This window comes from Rattus norvegicus, chromosome 11 (assembly GCF_036323735.1).
Source record: "Rattus norvegicus strain BN/NHsdMcwi chromosome 11, GRCr8, whole genome shotgun sequence".
NCBI classification, from domain to species: domain Eukaryota; kingdom Metazoa; phylum Chordata; class Mammalia; order Rodentia; family Muridae; genus Rattus; species Rattus norvegicus.
The window spans coordinates 66,400,667-66,404,203 of record NC_086029.1 but is presented as its reverse complement, the minus strand read 5'-3'; the positions used below and the strand labels follow the sequence as shown (position 1 = coordinate 66,404,203).

General features: G+C 46.0%; 1 non-coding gene across 1 annotated transcript; it reads right to left on the bottom strand.

Annotated features, from left to right (window-relative positions):
• Positions 1-3,063: 3,063 nt before the first annotated feature.
• LOC120095817 (U6 spliceosomal RNA) lies at positions 3,064-3,170 on the bottom strand. Its single transcript, XR_005491581.1, has one exon. It is a non-coding gene; the product is annotated as a U6 spliceosomal RNA (small nuclear RNA).
• Positions 3,171-3,537: the final 367 nt, after the last annotated feature.

Genomic DNA, 3,537 nt, shown 5'->3' with positions numbered 1-3,537 from the left:
ATATGAAGTGTCCTTCCTTATCTTTTTTGATGACTTTTAGTTGGAAATTGATTTTATTTGATATTAGAATGGCTACTCCAGCTTGCTTCTTCTGACCATTTGCTTGGAAAGTTGTTTTCCAGCCTTTCACTCTGAGGTAGTGTCTGTCTTTGTCTCTGAGGTGTGTTTCCTGTAGGCAGCAGAATGCAGGGTCCTCGTTGCGTATCCAGTTTGTTAATCTATGTCTTTTTATTGGGGAGTTGAGGCCATTGATATTGAGAGATATTAAGGAATAGTGATTATTGTTTCCCTTTATATTCATATTTGGATGTGAGGTTATGTTTGTGTGCTTTCATTCTCTTTGTTTTGTTGCCAAGACGATTAGTTTCTTGCTTCTTCTACGGTATAGCTTGCCTCCTTATGTTGGGCTTTACCATTTATTATCCTTTGTAGTGCTGGATTTGTAGAAAGATATTGTGTAAATTTGGTTTTGTCATGGAATATCTTGGTTTCTCCATCAATGTTAATTGAGAGTTTTGCTGGATACAGTAACCTGGGCTGGCATTTGTGTTCTCTTAGGGTCTGTATGACATCAGTCCAGGATCTTCTGGCCTTCATAGTTTCTGGCGAGAAGTCTGGTGTGATTCTGATAGGTCTCCCTTTATATGTTACTTGACCTTTTTCCCTTACTGCTTTTAATATTCTTTCTTTATTTTGTGCGTTTGGTGTTTTGACAATTATGTGACGGGAGGTGTTTCTTTTCTGGTCCAATCTATTTGGAGTTCTGTAGGCTTCTTGTATGCCTATGGGTATCTCTTTTTTTAGGTTAGGGAAGTTTTCTTCTATGATTTTGTTGAAGATATTTACTGGTCCTTTGAGCTGGGAGTCTTCACTCTCTTCTATACCTATTATCCTTAGGTTTGATCTTCTCATTGAGTCCTGGATTTCCTGTATGTTTTGGACCAGTAGCTTTTTCCGCTTTACATTATCTTTGACAGTTGAGTCAATGATTTCTATGGAATCTTCTGCTCCTGAGATTCTCTCTTCCATCTCTTGTATTCTGTTGGTGAAGCTTGTATCTACAGCTCCTTGTCTCTTCTTTTGGTTTTCTATATCCAGGGTTGTTTCCATGTGTTCTTTCTTGATTGCTTCTATTTCCATTTTTAATTCCTTCATCTGTTTGATTGTGTTTTCCTGGAATTCTTTCAGGGATTTTTGCCATTCCTCTCTGTAGGCCTCTACTTGTTTATTAATGATTTCCTGTGTTTCCCTAAGTGTGTTCATGTCTTTCTTGAAGTCCTCCAGCATCATGATCAAATATGATTTTGAAACTAGATCTTGCTTTTCTGGTGTGTTTGGATATTCCATGTTTGTTTTGGCGGGAGAATTGGGCTCCGATGATGGCATGCAGTCTTGGTTTCTGTTGCTTGGGTTCCTGCGCTTGCCTCTCGCCATCAGATTATCTCTAGTGTTACTTTGTTCTGCTATTTCTGACAGTGGCTAGATTGACCTATAAGCCTGTGTGTCAGGAGTGCTGTAGACCTGTTTTCCTCTCTTTCAGTCAGTTATGGGGACAGTGTGTTCTGCTTTCCGGCGTGTAGTTTTTCCTCTCTACAGGTCTTCAGCTGTTCCTGTGGGCCTGTGTCTTGAGTTCACCAGGCAGCTTTCTTGCAGCAGAAAATTTGGTCTTACCTGTGGTCCCGAGGCTCAGGTTCGCTCGTGGGGTGCTGCCCAGGGGCTCTCTGCAGCGGCAGCAACCAGGAAGACCTGTGCCGCCCCTTCCGGGAGCTTCAGTGCACCAGGGTTCCAGATGGTCTTTGGCTTTTTCCTCTGGCGTCCGAGATGTGTGTGCAGGGAGCAGTCTCTTCTGGTTTCCCAGGCTTGTCTGCCTCTCTGAAGGTTTAGCTCTCCCTCCCACGGGATTTGGGTGCAGAGAACTGTTTATCCGGTCTGTTTCTTTCAGGTTCCGGCGGTGTCTCAGGCGCAGAAGTCCTACCGCTCCTGGGCCCTCCCCCACGGGAGCCCAGAGGCCTTATACAGTTTCCTCTTGGGCCAGGGATGTGGGCAGGGGTGAGCAGTGTTGGTGGTCTCTTCCGCTCTGCAGCCTCAGGAGTGCCCACCTGACCAGGCGGTTGGGTCTCTCTCTCACCGGGTCTGGGAGCAGAGAGCTGCTGCGGGCCGGGATCCGCGGGTGTGGGACTTCCGGTAAACACAGACCGTGCCTCCTAGAGAAATTCTGCTTCCGTGTCCCAAGCTCACCAGGCAGCTTTCTTGCAGCAGAAAATTAGGTCTTACCTGTGGTCCCGAGGCTCAGGTTCGCTCGTGGGGTGCTGCCCAGGGGCTCTCTGCAGCGGCAGCAACCAGGAAGACCTGTGCCGCCCCTTCCGGGAGCTTCAGTGCACCAGGGTTCCAGATGGTCTTTGGCTTTTTCCTCTGGCGTCCGAGATGTGTGTGCAGGGAGCAGTCTCTTCTGGTTTCCCAGGCTTGTCTGCCTCTCTGAAGGTTTAGCTCTCCCTCCCACGGGATTTGGGTGCAGAGAACTGTTTATCCGGTCTGTTTCTTTCAGGTTCCGGCGGTGTCTCAGGCGCAGAAGTCCTACCGCTCCTGGGCCCTCCCCCACGGGAGCCCAGAGGCCTTATACAGTTTCCTCTTGGGCCAGGGATGTGGGCAGGGGTGAGCAGTGTTGGTGGTCTCTTCCGCTCTGCAGCCTCAGGAGTGCCCACCTGACCAGGCGGTTGGGTCTCTCTCTCACCGGGTCTGGGAGCAGAGAGCTGCTGCGGGCCGGGATCCGCGGGTGTGGGACTTCCCTCCCCCTGTAATTCTTTAAGGGATTTTTGTGTTTCCTCGTTAAGGGCTTTTACCTGTTTACCTGTGTTGTCCTGTATTTCTTTAAGGGAATTATTTAGGTCTTTCTTAAAGTCCTCTATCATCATCATGAAATGTGATTTTTAAATCAGAATCTTCCTTTTCCACTGTGTTGTGGTTTCCATGACTTGCTTTGGTGGGAGAACTGGGTTCTAATGATGTCAAATGGCCTTGGTTTCTGTTGCTTAGGTTCTTGCACTTGCCTCTCACCACCTGGTTAATAATATGGAATGTTTCCGGAGGTTGATCATCATTCTTACACAGGGGCCATGCTAAACTTCTCTGTATAGTTCCAATTTTAGTATATGTGCTGTGGAAGTGATCACCTTAGGTGTATTTTAAATGTAAATTTCTGCCACATTTCTAACATCAACACACCTTCATTCTATTTCCATGATTCTATTAAGTATGGTTCACAGCATTATGAGTTTATAATTTTACTTCCTTGGAGATCCTGGTGGTTGGTTGAACCTTCCCTACAATTATCACAGTACTATGAGTTTTCTTCTAGTATTGTACAAAATATTAACCCAAATGCTGAAAGTTATATTTCTTCCCAAGGTGCACAAGTTCTGGCACTAGTGGGATTATCCACTTAATTTTGTTCAGCAAAGAATTTACCTAGCCCCTTTCCTGAAATCTTAATGAACAGATTGGGGAAGGATAGAAGCCTTGGAAGCTAAGAACATATTA